The following is an 18,198-nucleotide window of genomic DNA, read 5'->3' as shown; positions in this document are numbered from 1 at the left end:
TGCTAGAAAACATGTAAGACTTCTTCCAACTCTAAGATTGTAGCATGATTCTCCAAGTTTATAGGTGGTTGGAACATCTGGTGGAGGAGATACTTTAGGAGGCACAGGTTACTAGAGAGAAAAATCACTGCCAAGTCTTACATCTTAGTTGTGTTAAACTTGGTCTATACTCTTGGAGTTAGGCACTATTAAAAGTTCTTTAACTCATCACTGCTTTATCTCCTTCACCTATTTTTGCTGGTTCCATAGTTCCTTAGTAGTAAAAGACTTTCTTGAAGAATAGCAGGCATAAAGTTGATTACAGGGAGCCTAGCTATACTTTAGAACTGATAACAGGATCAAAGATGAGTGAGGAATGGAGTCTCAGATAAAATAGAAAACTTTTCTTCCTGCCTTCCCATCCTTCCTTCCTCTTTTTTTCTTTCAGTCAGCTAACTAAACCATCTACCTTATTTACTACCATCTGCTTGCAAGGCACATTTATGAACCAGATCAGAATCTTGTCCTTTGAGAATGTGCAGGTTAGTAAGGGAGACAAGACATGGAAATATATATTCTAGTCCTGTTACACAGGAGGAAGTACTAATTGTCAAACAAAAATACAGAGAAAGTGGCAAAAGCTTTCAGAAACTGGAAAGAAGATTTCCAGCTAGGGGATCATATTTTAGCTAAACCATTCTGTGATCAAAGTATCAACCCACTATTTTGTAATGAATTAATTAACTGTTAAGAAATCAGGGAGGCAATTAAAAGACTTGGGAAAATTAAAGCAGTGGTGGGTTAAAAAAATTATAAAAGCATAAATATTGGCCATAATGAGAATAATTGTAAATGATTAGGAACACTTTTAAATGCTCAGGAAAAAAGGCTATAGAAATATAAGTCACATAATAAAATCTTGGAATTCAATAAAGAAAATGTATTTTTATATAGAAAACTATTCTTTGATGTTTGAAGACTCTCTGCTATTGAGTTGAATGGCAGAAATATTATTCTATTTTTATTTATGAAACTAATACTTTTAATCCTCACCTCCTCCATGAAGACTTCCAGTGTTCTTATCCTTATAGTGCCAGCTTCCTCTCAACCCTTGAAGCCTCTACTGTTTGCACCATTCATTTGACCTCTAGCATTGTATATATGTCACAGAGGGTCCTTTCAGATGAGCAAGATGCATTGCTTTACATCTAAAGAAGCATGAAAATGGGCATGCCCACCAGAACTATACTCATCAGGAAGATTAGCATATTCCTTGAATTCAGCTTGGTAGTAAACTTCCCAACAAAATTGTAAAAGCCTTTAAATGAGGGAAGTGCTTTATGGGATCTGTAGTGGTTTGGCCACTTATCAAGAAATTTCATGCAAAATAACTTCCATGATGGTGAGAAAGTACCAACGTCTGTTGTGGCTACAAGAGTAGTATTAGCAAGGTTTAACTTGTCTGTGGCTCTTTCTTCTGGCTTCCCTTCAGTCCCAACCTACTTCTCCTAGGTGAGGGGAAGAAAGGGGCACGTGGCTTATAGGTGGAAGGAGGCCTTATGGCTGGAGTTAGATTACTCTGATCCTGTAAAAGAGTCAACCAAGGCAGCCTACTCAATTTATTGTGAAGAGAATAAAAGAATGTAGAAAATAGTTAATTGGAGAAGCTGGGACAGGGATTCACTAGGAGACAGGAAGAGCAGGTGTGGCATGGTAGGAAATGCTGGGTAGGCAGCTGGCCTAAGAAATGGAGTTGGCCTGGAGGTGGTCAAAGTATTTGACATAGAAGTAGAACGAACATTGGTATAGAGCACAAAAAAAGTGACATGTCACAAGGGGCTGGCCTCATGTGCATGCAGCCCATGCAGTTATACAGGCCCTCCACTTACCTTGATCTTTCCCATAGAATTCAGTACCTGTAAGAGTAGAGCTTGCTCCTAAATTATATCCATAATTTCCACTGTATATGTCTTAATGTGATGCAAGGCATAATGAATATGCTGATTAATTGATCAAAGAACCAAATAAAAATTAATTTATTAATATTATTGCCATTAGAATTATGAAGCATGATTATTCCTTATGTATTTTTATGAATGCATAGTAAGCTCGAAGGAAATGTACCAACTTTAAATATTTTGCATGGGAGAAAAGAAAGAATGCAAGAAAAGCACAAAGAAAACCACATTAAAAAGTGGCAATATGGTGACATTATTTTTTCCTGTTTGTTTTCAACAGAGTTTATACAATATGTCCCATATCCTCTTAGCATATTTAGATGACAAAAATCTCTACACATACACATGGAGTGAGTTAATCTTCACATCTTGATGTTTTTATAGGGAGGATCACTCTGAGCTTTTAGAGTAGGACTTTGTCATCTTATATCCCTGAAAAGAACAGGGAATGGACTCAATGGACAAGTCTTTGTGACATATTTAATGGCTAAAAGTGTTCACCTTGGTGACTAATAGCCTGGCTTTGAAGCCTGGCTCCTCTGCTAACCCACTGTATGAATATATATGTTATTAACCTCTCTCTGCCTTAGCTTTCTCATATATAGATTGGCAGTAATCACTGTAACTCTCTGAGTTGTTGTAAAGATTAATAAGATGATTCATGTTTTTATACTAGTCCAAGATATAAAAAGTACTGGATAAATATTCATTATAATGATAATTCTCAGAAAAAAAATAAGGGGAACAGAAGGTTTCCCAGCTAGTGAAGCATTCCCAGGTGGACAGGCAATTCATGTGAGGAGAGAGTGAAGATGCTTGGATTTAACCTCAAGGCACTGCTCAGAGTCAGGAGGAATCTTCTTTGCCACTTGTTTCTTGAAGGCTACGGGTACCACAAAATCAAGAAGGGCAATTTTGTCTTTTGGAGGCCCGATGATGAACCAGGACTTTGACAACCCTGCAGCAGCAGAGATGTCAGCACTGTCAGGAGCCACCGTGATGGTGGCACAACTAGTGGTGGCAGCAGGGAGATGGTGGTGACTAGCTATAGCAACAAAGGCATGTACAGTGTGACTGGCCTGGACCTTGGGAAACTTAACCCATTTTCTTTGAGTATAACTTTCTTCATCTTTAAAATAGAAATAATAAAAGTGCCTACCAAATATAAGTGTTGCAGTGATTCACTAAATTGAGGTGATTAAAATGAGATAATATATGTCAAGCAGTGAGCACAGTGCCTTGGGCTCAGTAAACAGCAGCTGTTCTTGTCCTTAGTATTTCTGTAGACAGTAGTATGGAGAACTGGGGAGAATAACAATGGCAACATTAATCCCAGTCCAAGATCAGGTTCTGTCCCAGAGCCCTTTCCACACCTTCAGACTCTCTCTGGTTCTATGATAACCTTCTACAATTTGTGTGGCCTTTTTATTGTGAAATTAAAAAAAAAAAATCTGAAGCATAGCTAAGTCCTCTGTTTCTAAGAAGAGCAAGAGTCAGAGTTGAGAACAAATCTTGGATCACTGTGTGACTATAACCAACTTATTGAACCTCTCTGAACTTGTTTTTGTTTTTGTTTTCAATATGATAAATGAAGTTCAATGGCAACTACATTACAGAGTTATCAAAAAGATCAAAGGAGAGGATGTAAACCAAAGGCCCCTTCTGGGCTCTAAGAAATGTAAACATTTTCATACATTTCATGCTAATTATAATTTTGGAAACAATTGGACAGGTATTGTTTCCCCCACTGGAAGCGTTGAGTAATTTGCTCAGAATCAATAACTGGTAAAGGACATAGCTGGGACTTAGTTAGAACTCTTTTTTTTGAGACTAAACCTCTATCCTGTTTTCAATTTTAAAGACATGAAACCCTTTTTCCTTATTACATTGTAACCCAAATTCAGCATAAAAATCTAGGCTATTTCCCTGTGTCTTCCTAATCCTGTCATCACCACCCAGGTCTCCAAGAAGCACAATTTGCAAACCTTTGCCTTCTGCAGAGAGACTTTCACTCTGCCACCCTCATTCATACCAGCTGTTGAGGTCAGATATCAATCATATCTGGCAGGAGGTTGAACTAGGAGACCCTGAGGGCCTCTGGTTCTGGCTCTCATCACTTCTGAGCTCAAGACAACACCCACAGGTCACGTTGAGGGTTATGGCAATGTATGGCCGAGATCCCAGCCAATGTAGATGATGCTGTCTGTGGCTCTCCAAAGCCTCAGGTGCTACTTTGCATTGGTACCACTTGAGCCTCTTGACATTCTAGTGAGCTGTGATTTTTTCTCTTTCTAGGGCAAATGGAGAACCTGGAGAATTATTGCCTGGTAAGCAATCAGAAAAGAAACCAGGGTTCAGAAATAGCTTAGTGCTTCCAAGGTTGGTGGAAAAAAAATCCTAACCAGGCAAATAGCTCAAGGTCAGGATGTGGGCATCTAGCATTTCTCACTGCAGGGCTGGAGGCCTATAGAGCCAGGAAGGTTTTGTGTGCTCAGTGGTGGCTTTAGCGACAACAATGCTGTGAAAGCTCAGACCTTGACCATAGGTTTATAAAAAGCAGATTTCTTGGCTTCTGAAACTATATCTGCATGTGGAACCTAATTAAGCATAGGAAAAAGCATTCCCTGAGATCAGCAACCTTCTGCCAGAGAGAGATTTTGCCAGTGGGGAGAGAGGTTTGGGGAGAGCCTGGTATATGTCCCCTGAAGTTTCCTGGTGTTTACCCAGAGCCTAGTACAGAGTGTTGGGAAGTCCTGCTTGAGGTCTTCTTGAGGAATCCACATTAGCATATTATACAAGGATTGTGCTTAGAGGGTTTGCTAAGAAGGGGGCATAACTGGTCTTAGTTCTTGCCCCATCTTAGTTCTGTGTAGCTCTTGGTGAGGACATAAAAAAATCTCAATAGTTCATGAGGATCTACATGGAGGAAGATGGAATTGGAGGCAGGAATCAAAGGTTTGCCCAGGTGGGCTCCTGGCAAAAAGTGGGGGGGGCACCCAACCATGGAGAATAATTCCAATATAGGAATCCTGTGGAAGCACTGTTCTTTTAGAGGTCCTCAATAAGGAGTCTGCCCCAGGAAAAGCCAGCCAGTCGTGCACAGCCCCTAAATGGAAGCCAGCATTGAGCAGAAGTCCCCAGCATCACATGGAAGTAGCCTGAGTAAGGGATGCAAGAGTAGTTCCCAGGGCACAGGTTTAAGGAGACCCTCCCTCCAGGGTTGGATAAGTGCAGGCTTAGTTGCCTCCTTTGCCTCACCCTAGTCCTGACACTGGGAGTTAGGATGCACCAGAGATTTCTGTCTCTCCTACCCCCTTTCCTGTTTAGACACAGGCTGGAGCCTCAGGGAGGAGAATGGGACTTGAGAACAAATGCTTCTCCCTCCTGCCTTCTCTTGGAGACACATTTCTGGTCTGTGTAGGCTGGAACTTCAAACTTCATATGAAGATGAAGGTTTAAGCTGTCTTGTACTATATTTAAGTAACTGAAAGGGTCTAAATAATTGTGGAATTGGGCTAAGATGGCATCAAGGGAGCCACTATCAAAGAATGGGGGCATTTGTATCACACAACTGAAATGTTAATATTAAGCAAAAGCAAGTTTATATAACAACTTATTGAGACTCTTCAAGAAAGTAGTTGCATAAGCTGTGAAGAGGGAGGATAGGGAAGGCAGAGTGGAAAAGGGGTTGAAAGGTGAGACTTAAAATTATTGGCTTCTTAAAATTAGTGGTTCTGTTGAGGGGTTGAGTGACCAGTAAGACTACGTTTGACTCCATCTATAGCTGTAAGATTCAGGCAAATTACTCAGGTCTTCATTTTGTGTCTTGAAAATAGGAATAAGAAAAATATTCCACAGTGGTGTCATAAAGATAAAATGATAGCACCCGGAACTGGGCTTTGCATTTAAGAGTCAGTAAATATTAGCATCTACCTTGGCCTTACTCCGTTTCACTGAAGGAATGGATCTTCTACCGTGAACATGTATGAATGACCATGTTTGTGTGTGTCAGGGGTGTGTGTGCTGGGGAGCAAACTGACTGAGAGTCAGTTTTGGAAAACACAGGACTGGGTGAGGAGGTACTCTAAAGATAAAAACAGCAACATGCTCACAGCGTGTATAGAAATATAATCTAAAATTAAAAAGTCAAGAAGCATTTGAACAGAGTGCTTAAGTTTAAGTATCACTGAAACTATGGTGGTTCTGTGAAACCTTACAGAAGTTATGTTGGGCACATAAAACAATGTGTTACTCTCTTCAGTGGTAGTAAATCCATGTACCTAAAGATGGTATAGAGATAAAACAAATAAGCAGTTTTTAAGGTGATTGAACATAACTATGAAGGTCAGAAATGGAACGACTTCTTAATGAAATTTTGGATGTGCAGAATAGAATTCATATTTTGGGGAGCTGATATTATGAAAAAAAAACCTTATTACCCTACCAGGATGCTGTCAAAGAGATTGTTAGGAGCAAAATTTGGGGCTCAGTATCCTAAAGAATGGTCCCTTACTGTATTTTTAAAAATATTCTTTCTAACAAAATTCTAGGTTTTCTTTGTGCTCTTCCAGATTTCTTGAGGAAAATATCTCTTGCATTTAAACAATTGTGTTTGCTATTCATGGTAAAAGGGAAAAATTGAAAGAAAATAGCCAGCGGCATTGTAATAATACTCAGAATATTAGAAGGAGAAATGACCATATGTACAGGGTGATTAAAGTATAAAACGAATCACATTTTGACGTGATGTAATGTTATGAAAAGACAAATCATTTTGTTTACATTAATAGAGAAATTAATTTCTCTGCCTTGGGGTTTGATGGGAATTACCCCCATCTTTTTCTCTCCTAACATTTTTTGGGGGTGGGAGGAAAGGATAGTTACTATATTGATCATTCTTGGAAATCCAGTACTTTTCTCATTATCATAATAATGGCATATCAGTAGATACTTCTTCCAGTGGAGATTTCATTTTAATGTTCTTTGTTCAGACATTTTAAATCCAGCCAGAAATATTTCTAAATATTTGCAGGATTTCCTAAATTACCAACAATCTACTTGTATTATAATCAGCGAGGCTGTGTATAGTTTTATGGGTATATACGTGTAGTGAATTAACACCAAACTCAAAATCGAAGGAGAGGAACAGAGGATCTAATGAATGCATGAGTGATATGAGAAGCACTTTTTGTACTATTTCTTTCCTAGGATATGATTGGCAGTGGGACCTCTTGGCTTAGTACACAAACAGAGGAGATAGGGAAGAGAAGTGCTGGCATTTTACACAGTTTATCTTCCATTATTGTATTTAATTTTTAAAAGGACACCAGAATCCTTTGGGACTTCTATCACTGCCTGAAATTCTGCTACCAATTCCACATTTTATTTCAAGTTGATATAGTGATAAAATTTCATATGCCTTTAAACAAAATAATATTGAAAACTTACAAAGACAAACATCCCTTGATAAATGGAAGAGAAATATTCCTGGAAGAAAATGTCTGTAGATTTAACTCTTTAGAAACACCAATATTATAGTAACTAGATGTAATTCTTTATAATGCAATTCCAGAGATCACGGATGGGAAGGCATCTCCTGGTCTTAATAGGTTTATGCACAGGTCATGGTGTTTGGGCAGCAACCTGGTAACTTGTATAGGTGGGCATTTTGGAGGAGAAGAGATTTGTCTAATATGTACCAAAGTCTTAATTTTAGAGCCAGCATGGTTTTCCACATTCCTCCCACTCAGCAAACATCTTTCTCCAATTCATACATCTGTGGCTCCAATGTTGTATACTCCTGGGAAATAGTGACATGGAAAGAAACATTTGCAAGTATTTATTCATCTCCATGGCTCAGTCTAGTTAAGGGGGTAAATGCCTCATGCACCAAGTGGATGTTTTTCCAACTGCCAATGAAAACTTAATTCCAGAGCAGACCAAAACACAGCAGGTTTCCTGACATGGATCTCTTGGCCTTTTTCACCTATTTCTTAGAAACTCTTTTCCTCCCAGGCCCAAATGTATTTCTTTTAAACATTTGTAATATTGAGCTGAACAATTTCCTGCACTCTTTTCAAACTTTAATCCTCTCTTTTCCAAATCAACCCCAGTAGTGGCTATCAGTTTTCAAGAAGCTGATGGGCATAAACACATAGATTGATGCTCCGTTTCAGCACAGACTTGTAAGTGAGAACAGGCCATCTTCTGTGGAAGCCATATCTTAAGTTAGGCACTGGCATCTTGACTGTGGCTTTTGTTTTTCTAGGTTTGGTTTCATAAAATCGACCAGGAAATAAATTATTAAAACATCTGGCTACATCAACTTAGAAAGTATATAGATGAACTACAGAGCCAACACTTAAATGAATTTATGACATTTCAGCCCTATTACAACTTTCTTACTGTTTTAACCCCCTGGGTATGAGATACTCTGGGCTGGTAGAATCAATGAATGGAGGCAGGTAGAGGAGCACACATAGTTGCTTGTGTCATGATAATTAGAGGTACTATAGATGCTCCACTGGCCTGCAGGAGGCCTGTTTCCAACATCTCCTTTCTCTTTGGTATAATTGTCTCAGAGTTTGCAGACTGTAGTCTTCTGTTTGGTGCAGACTCAGTAATCTTTTTGGCCAGAACACAATGAGCCTTTCAGGCTGGATGTACTTTCAGAGGAAAGACTTCCTTCTCACAGGGTAAAACCTATTCTGATTGGTTTAGGCTCTGATCTTTTTTTAAAATGGTCATAGCAGTGAACTCTTTGGGAACCAAACACCCTGGGTGATCTGAAAGTTACTTTACCTACATAAGGGGAAAAAAAAGTCTGCCATTCATTCTTAACAGTAGGCATGATAATATGCTGGATATCCTATCAAAACTTTATGCTAACTCTCCTTTTAATAAATTAAATTTTCTATTTGTTTCTTATTGTTTTGTGCAAAAGCTACACAAGATTGTCACTTTTGTGGACTTTTCATTGGGCATTGACTGAAGGCTACACTGTAAAAATTCCTAACAGAAATGCCCAGCTAGCAATGATCATACAGATTTATACTTTGAAAACTCTATCAGAATCATTTCTGCAGGAATGAACTTTTGAAAGGCAATTAATAATCTAAAGTATTGTAAAGCATAGTTTCATTTTAGCTGCTATTCTTTAAACTTATATCTAATGATGATTTCCTTCTCACCTTAATAAATAGAATTTTTAGTGTGCGTTAACAGGCTCTTAAAAATCCTGCAGCAAAGAAACCTATTGAATTCTATGTATCTCCGTGCTTTCCAAAGTTTTTGACCATGGAAGAATTTTGGTTCTTTTGACTTACATTTATATTTCAAGGATATGGATGTTCCATAAAACTCATTGTGGAAAATACCAGTGTAAAGTGATTATTAATTTGGGGTGCAGTTTAGGCATCCTACTCTTGATTTTGGCTTGGTCTCGATCTCATGGTTAGTGAGATCAAGCCCTGCAGGAGCTCTTCACTGACAGTGTGGGCTTGCTTGGGATTCCCTCTCTCTGTGCCCTTCCCCTGCTTGCTTGCATACATGCTCGCTCTCTCTCTCTCTCAAAATAAATAAAAATTTTAGAAAGGGGGCAGCTGGCTGGCTCAGTCAGTTAAGCGTCCGACTTCAGCTCAGGTCATGATCTCACAGTTTATGGGTTCGAGCCCCACGTCAGGCTCTTTGCTGACAGCAAGCTCAGAGCCTGGAGCCTGCTTCAGATTCTATATCTCCCTCTCTCTCTGACCATCCCCTGCTCATGCTGTCTCTCATTCTTTCTCAGAAATAAATAAAACATTTTTTAAAAAAATTTTTAAAAATTTAAAAAGAACATATTAGGGGCACCTGGGTGGCTCATTTGGTTAAGTGCTGACTTCAGCTCAGGTCATGATCTTGCAGTTCATGAGTTTGAGCCCCATGTCGGGCTCTGTGCTGACAGCTCAGAGCCTGGAGCCTGCTTTAGATTCTGTGTCTCCCTCTTTCTCTGCCCCTCCCCAGGTCATACTCTGTCTCTCTCAAAAATAAACATTAAAAACATTTTTTAAAAAAAGAACACATTAACTAAAAAATAAAAATAAATTGATTTTTAATTTTAAACAAATGGCTGTGTTTGATGTTATCCATCTGAATGGCATGATACCACTTTTAACTGAAGTTGACATCTTAGTGAACACCAGGAGATAACTGCACTATAAGTCCTCAACAGAATCTTCTCGTTGAAATTTGCCTTATATAAAAAACAACAGAAGAAATTATTTTTAGACAAGACATATCTCTAAATATTCTTGTTTCTAATTGGGCACTTTATACCACTGAACTATATTAATTTTAAAAATGCACAGGCATGTGCTAGACAAATCTAATCACTATATAAATATCATTTGCTTAATCTTTATAACCATACTATGAGGTAGATATGATCCCATCCCATTTTAGAGATGAGGGATTAAAACACAGAGAGATTAGATAACTTGTCCAGGTGAACAGAGTAGATGATAAAGCTGGTTTTTGACCCCGTGCCACTGAAAGAGTGTTTCTCCCCTCGGAACTGGTGCTGATTGTCTTGGCCTTTTTCTTCAGATAAATAAAGATTCAAACCCAGATTTTCTCTTTCCCACATCCACACTGGCCTGAGTGCCTGAAGTTGGGAGGAGCAAGTCAGCAGCCTTTCAGGATAAGGAAAAGAAAGTCAATGGGACTTAGTACAGACCCCCACATCTCTTACTTGATGGAGCTGAATTCTAATATTATTATAGTAACTTTACTTTTACCAATGTTTCTTATCTTATTTTTTCCCATGGAGTTTAAATATGGATCATGTTTGGCCTCTTTATATTCATTTAGAGAGGCAGGGAGACCGAGTATTTAAGAATAAGACTCATTGAGCCAAGTTTTGTCACTAAGAAGTGGGTGACCTAAGGCAAGGCACTTTTTTCTCTGAGCCTCATTTCCCTCATCTGCAAAATAGGAAAATTGAGCTAAGGGACTTCTAAGACCCTGTCCAACCCTTTAATTATATATGTGGGATTTATTTTTAAATTGCTTTTTTCATTAAAAGTGATAAGAACTAGGTTAGATAAGCTAAGATTGGGATCATTGAGCAATGTGTCTTTTCCTATATGTTAATGTTTATATTCTCTGGACTGAATTGAAGAATTCCATGATTAAGGAAATGCCCTGAATGGGGAGACTCTGATGACTCTGAAGGTCCCTGATCCCTGATTTTTTACAAATAAGCTTCTTCACAGTTTTGTATCTATTCAAGATAAGTACTAATCTAGGAGCCACCCACGTTGGGAGCCGTGAACAAAGGATTATTTAATTCATCAATATTTTGTCAGTAGTATTTAGCACTTAGTAGGGGCATAATAATGGTGGTCAAATTAATTGAACTCAAGTTGGGAGATTTGATTAAGCATTTAGTCAGTTGGCAATATTTTTTTGGAAATTCACCAGTGTAGGCAGCAACAAGCAAGGTGATAGAAAAGACAGGGTCCTGACTGTTTATATCTTTAGAGTTTGGTGACCAAGTCAGTGAAGAGGATGTTTGTGTCTGCTGCATTATTTCCTGAACATGTTTTCTGTTCTCATCTTCTTATTAAAAACATCCACCAAAAAAGTAAGAAAAATCTTAGTAAGATTGGCAAAGACTAAAGGAAAGACTGTATATCCAAATATGAAATTAGAATGTCAAGGTGGACTATCTAAATGTGCCTATATGATGGAGGGTCAAGACTCATGCTTCACTGTATGACAAGAGTGACAGAATCAAGTCACAGAATATTCATTCTCTTCAAGAAAGACAACCCCAGATGGTGTTCTTCTTCCACTATCAGACATTCATGAGACTGAGTGGGATACAACCTGTTAGTAGACTCTCATGGCAAGTGATGAAAAAAAAAATGTGACACTATTTATTGAGGCATAAAACTTAGTATCTTGGACATACTCCAAAATAAAATTTAGCTTAGTCAGAACTTCTTAAAAAAAAAGTGAGATTAGATAATCTTTTTAAATGATGGAAGTATTTCATTCAAATGAAAAGGAATTGACTGTAAATCTACATTTTCTTGGTGCAAATCGGAGTTTATTAGTATAATTCATCAAATTAGGAAGCAAAGTTGATTAGTTATTTGATTGAAACTGCATTGATTAAGGACTTGGAAAAAGCTATAAATCTAATCAAGGAAAACATCCTTCCACATGGGAAAAGTACTAGGTTGACATTTAGAAGACAGTCACTTTTTATAATAGCTTTTATTTAATATGCAGAATTATAAAAAATTTACCAGCTTTTGATTTAGTATAGTAACTCAGGAATCTGCCTTAACAGAGTCTGAAGAAAAGTGCTCATAGTTTCCTTGGAAAATAAAACTCCCAAGCTCTTCCTCCTTTTGGGTGAAGTCAAAGTAGAACAATAATTTTGGGCCCTTGCCCAAGTTAGATATTTGCTCCAGTTAGATATTTAATGCAGGCAAGACTGAGCCCACTGTTGCCTCAGAATGCTATGGTTCTCCCTCCTTTCGGCACCTCTCTGTGTGGCATGGCTTGAGGAAGTATTTAAACTTTTTTCTTCATTTCTGTGTGTGCAGATATAGCCTTTATGGATGAGGAACGATGAAGCATTTGTTTTTAGAAAATAAAATGCTGCCCTTTCACTCAAAACATTTTCCCCTGGAGAGCCTCCACAGATCAAACATGTTCTTTTTCACAATTGAACCAATCCTTGCAAAAGCTGTGACCACAGTTTTTGATTTATTTTGGCCTGTGATGAAAGGCAAGCACTTTCAAAACGATTCCACCAATGACTCTCACTAGGGAGAACACCCTGGGTGGAAATGCAGAAAACATTTTGAAAGATGGAAAGGTGTAAATATGCTCTCTGTTAAAATGCCCTTTCTATTGGGATTTTGCCACTTGAAAATATTCACAATGTCTTGCATGATTTTAAAATATTTACAGCCATTTGTATGCCTAGCCATATTACATAGTCTGTTATTTCCCAGAGCTGTTACTAAAAGAGCTGTGTCTTCTAATTCAGGCTGGAATTTATTCTCATCAAGGTAGAGACTTCCTCCTGAACAACACCCATATCGCTAACACATGCTGTCAGCAATTCTGTCCAAATACATCCTGTGTGTGGCCACTTCTCCCACCTTAGCCCAAGATAGTATCACCTCAGCAGGAACAACTGTGAAGGTTCCAAAAGGATCTTCCTACTTTCACACTAACCCTCTTTTAAAGTTTAACTGTCTGTGGCATCCAGCTTTTGAAACTTCTGTAATTTCTCATCACCCTCTGATGGCTTCCCATCACACTTGGAATAAAGTTCAAACAAGTCCTTACAATTCCTGCATGATCTTGGCTCTGCCTCTCAAACCTTATTGCTACTCTCTCTGATCATTCTGCTGTAGACACTCGGCTCTTTCTTTCTGTTTCTCAAAACATGGCAAACAAGTTTCTTTCTCAAGACCTTTGCTGCTCCCTCAGCCTGGAGGCCTATTCTATCAAGAATTCAGCTGGCTCTTGCCCTTACCTAGTTAGGTTCCCTACTCAGTGACACCTCCTCAGAGAAGCATTTATCCTCCTGACTGCTTTATTTTTATTTTGTATCCTGCTTTATTCTTCAAAACACACTGAACTAGTTGATTATAATTTATTCATTTGTGTTATTGTCTGTCTCCTAACCTAGGATAATAGCCCCTTGAGGGTAGGGACTTTATCTCTTGTTCATTACCATGTTCAGTTCACATATTAGAGAATGAAAAAAAATGTTTTCAACAGATGAATTTATGAATCAACTGGTATAACTTCCTCAATGCCTGTATTATCTTATAAGGGCAGCCATAACAAAGTATCACAGTCTGAGTGGTTTAAACAGCAAAGATGTATTGTCTCACAGTTCTAAAGGCCAGAAGCCTGACTTAAGGTATCAACTGGGTTGGTTCCTCCTGAGGGCTGTGAGGAAGAGTCTTACATGCTGCTCCCCTATGGTGGTTTGTTAGCAATTTTTGGTGTCCCTTGGCCTGTAGAAATATCACCCTGATCTCTCCTTTCATCTTCATATTACATTTTCCCTGTGAACATGTCTGTCTCTAAATTTCTTCTTTTTATAAGGACACCAGTCATATTAGATTAGGGCCCACCTTTCTCCCATATGATTTCATCTTAGCTAATTAGATCTGTGGTGTTCCTGTTTCAAAAAAAAATTTACATTCTGAAGTACTAGGGGTTTGGACTCCAACATATAGATTTGGGGAGGCCACAGGTGAATTTTTAGCAATGCTCCTCCGTACTATTATAGTCTGGCCTGAGTATCTAACTATCTGACACTCAATCCTTGCTTTGTAAATGAACTTTAAAGACAAAACCTATGGTTGAGCTAGGGATTGTGCTTGTACTTACCTTCTTTAGCACTTCAGTTGTTGGAAAATAGAACTGGTTTCTCCTCAGACAGCAGTTGGTTACCATTCATGGGGTGTGTGTCTCTCTCCCAGTGGAAGATGGTTATGTTCCACCTGATATAATGTTCTGGGCAGGATGACAGGGCTTGTGGATTCTTGTAGTGTTAGTTTATCCTTCCATGTATACCTGTATCCTTGAGGGTGCTGTCATTGGTTTCTCATAGTACCCCAAATCTTAAGAGCACCCAGTGAAGATCTGAGGAAAACAGTTTATGATGAGTGAGCATAAATTTCCTTATGTTCTGGGGCTCACAAGAGTTTTATATTGTCAAATTAGCCCACACATCGCTCTTAAGGTTTGCTAAAATTTTAGATAATTTCTTCTTACCTGCTTGTATGGTAGCTGACATATCTTCCTCCCATGCTAAACCAGTCTACACAGCCTATCTCTTCTTGGAGCTGTCTGTCTCTTCTGGTAATCAAGCTGTTTGTTTTGTGCTATGACACTAGTTTTCCCTGAGGTCCCAAATAGAGCTATAAGGGGCACCCAGCGGGCTCACTCAGTTAATTGGCCAACTATTGATTTCAACTCAGGTCACAATCTTACGGTTCATGAATTTGAGCCCCACATCAGGCTGTGTACCCAGAGTGCAGAGCCTGCTTGGGATTCTCTCTCTCCTTCTCTCTCTGCCCAACCCCTCCAAATAAATAAATACACTTTTTTAAAAAAGAGTTATGATTTTGTACTCTATCTGGCATTTCTTTGTTGTTAGAGTTTTCTCAGGACTCTAGCTTTTTATTTCCTAATATCCTAAACAGAAACAGAATGCATCCACATCCTTTACTTTACTGAAGCACAGCACAATCCTGGAATTCAGCCAATGTTACCATTAGTAAGTGACAAAACTAAAACTAGAACCCATGTCTTCTGCTTCCTGGTAAGGACTCTTACAGTTATTCCAATATGACTACAGCCTTTCCTTCCTTCTTCTCTGAGATTTCTTATTTGATTCATAGCCCATCTTTCAAAATCAAATTTCCTCCAAGGTCACTCCTTTGGCCTTCTGTTTCTCTGTCTTTGTTTCTTGGGCCAGTGTAGCCATTCTCAAGACCTCTGCTTTCATCTCCATGCTGATTGCTTACAACTTCCATTTCAATTTTTATTTCTAATCCAGATACCATCTTTTTATCTGTTAATTAAATTGCTCTAGAGGGATGGAACTTCATCCTCTCAAATTTAACAAGTGCTGAGCGACATATTTAACCTCTTAATTTCCCTGCCCTTTTCCCCACTTCTTCCTATTTCCAAATCAGTTCTTTTTGCTGACTCCTATTTTCCTGTCAGTGCTAAATTCTTCTTCTGGTTCTCTGGTATCACAACTTAGGATTCATCTTTTATAGTTGTCTATTTATCTATACCTCCCAGACTTAATATAATCACAGTTTTCCCCTGATCTGCCTTTCTCATTTTTTCTTTCGACCCTGTGGCTTAGGTCATGTCGTAGTCCACTTGGGCTACACAATAGAATCCCACAGACTAGGTGGCTTCTAAACAACAAACATTTACTTCTCATAGTTCTCGAGGCTGGAAAGTCCAAGATCAAGGTGCCAGCACGTTCAATATCTGGTGAGGGCCTCCTTCCTGGTTCACAGACACATGTCTTGTCACTGTGTCCTCTCATGGTGGAAAAGGTAAAAGAGCTTCTAGGGTTTTATTTTAAATTTTTAATATTTATTTATTTTTGAGAGAGACACAGAGCATGAGTGGAGGAGAGGCAGAGAGCAAGAGGAGGACACAGAATCGGAAGCAGGCTCCAGGATCTGAGCTGTCAGCACAGAGCCTGACATGGGGCTCAAACTCATGAATTGTGAGATCTTGACCTGAGCCGAGGCCAGACGCTTAACCTGCTGAGCCACCCAGGTGCCCTTGGGTTGCTTTTATAAGAGGATGCTTATCCCATTCATGAGACCTCCATCCTATCACCTAATTACTTCCCAAAGACCCCACCTCCTAATACCATTACATGGATGATTAGGTTTCAGCATATGGGTTTGGGATGACACATTCAGTCTGTAGTAGGCCATTTTTACTGTATTGTGGATTATTGCCTAAATAACCATCCTCAACATGTCCTTGGCTTCCATTCTCTTTCCCGTCAACTCCTGTTCTCTTATCCTTTCCTTCCTCTCCCTGAATTGTCAGCCATCCACAATACACATCTTCCTGAAACATTGCCTTTATCTTATCACTTCTCAGCTTAAGAGTCTACAATAACTCAATTTCATTTTGTGGGTGAAATTCACATATCTTTTATTCCAGAATTAAGGACGTTCTAGCAACTCAGGATCACTTCTGTCAATCCAGTGTCACCTTTTTGCTATGCTTCTTAGAGTCCCTTAAAAGTGTACTTTTATGAATTCTTTCTTATCTCTAATGCCCCATCTCAAACACATACATTAGCTGTGGGCACATAGCTGCTTACAGAATTATCCCTGAGTCAATTACTGAAAACAAATACTTTCAAATATCCCACTTACTTGTGTGCGTAGACATAGGTGTAATGAAGTCTTCTTTCACTGGACTGGAATAGGAATGATAAAATGATTCTAAAATACTATGCAGGAGAGTTGTTAAAATAAAAAAAAAAAAAAAAAAAAAAACACACACACACACAAACAATAGACCCCATAAAGGCAACTTGCCTTTAAGTAAGGGATAGTAAGTTGTGATTGGATTTAGATTTAGATTCCTACATGTATTTGATGGCTGATTTAGGAAGCCCTCTCTTAAACACAACAACATGCTGTTTATATGAAAAATAGATGAAGGAAATGATTCTCAAACAAAAGAGGCTATTTAAATTTTGTTTTTGGTCATTTGAATAAAATTTAGGTACCAGAAAGCCAAATGTGAAAGATTATTTGAAACCTGTCAAAAAAATTACTGGGTATTTGAAACTTTGTTTTTCTAGATAACTTACAGAAAGGACACAGACCTCTGGTGAGTCTTTATTTGAAAACTTCATTTTTTAAATACATTATTCCAGATGTCTACTCGTCTGAATTATTTTATATAGGGAGAGGTGGAGAGAAGAAGCAGTGATGAGATGAGATGGAATTGTTTAGATAGAAAGAATTCCATTTAAGTGTAATTCCCCTGATAGCATTAATTTGGTAAAAAATCTGGTACATGACCTGCTCCTAACCTTATATTGAGCAGTCAAAGATAGCTTTTAAAAAAAGCATTGTCAATTCTAAGCTGCAATAGCTCTCACTTGCCACCAACAATGGTACCTCATATCCTGTGTGCAAAGTAACTAATAAGAGCCTGATTGAAGTTTTGACTTCTATTACTCCAGTCATGGTGGAGTCCCTTGAGGATGAATAGGAAATGCCACTAGACCCTAGATGGTCTGTGCCTGATTTTTGAATTCTGAGCCATTCCACCCCTAAAGCGCTATTGCTGCTCAGATTCTAATAATGTTTTTGTATGTCATTGCTTGTCTCTAATAACGCTCAGACATTACACAAAAATGGCACATGGAAGTTCACATTCATCATTGCAGGACTACACTAGAAAATATCAGTAATTCATTCATCTATTTCTTTCTCGTGTTTTAATTTCTTCCCTCCCTCTCTCCCTCTTTTTTTTTTATCCTTTCATACATTTTAAAAGGAGATATTCAAGAGATGGTACCCCTTGCCTTAAATCTGCTATTCTGCCCATGCTTAAAAGTAGGTTATTTTCCTTATTTATTGACTTTATTCTTTCCTCTTTGAAAGCTTCTCTGGGGAGTATAAGGATGGTCAAAGAAGAAACAGGAAAACAGGAGGAAGGAAATGAGGGAATGTAG

This window comes from Hyaena hyaena, unplaced genomic scaffold, assembly GCF_003009895.1.
Source record: "Hyaena hyaena isolate Hyena2069 unplaced genomic scaffold, ASM300989v1 scaffold_479, whole genome shotgun sequence".
In the NCBI taxonomy this organism is placed as follows: Eukaryota; Metazoa; Chordata; class Mammalia; order Carnivora; family Hyaenidae; genus Hyaena; species Hyaena hyaena.
The sequence above is the reverse complement of the archived record's forward strand: the minus strand, read 5'-3'. Positions refer to the sequence as shown.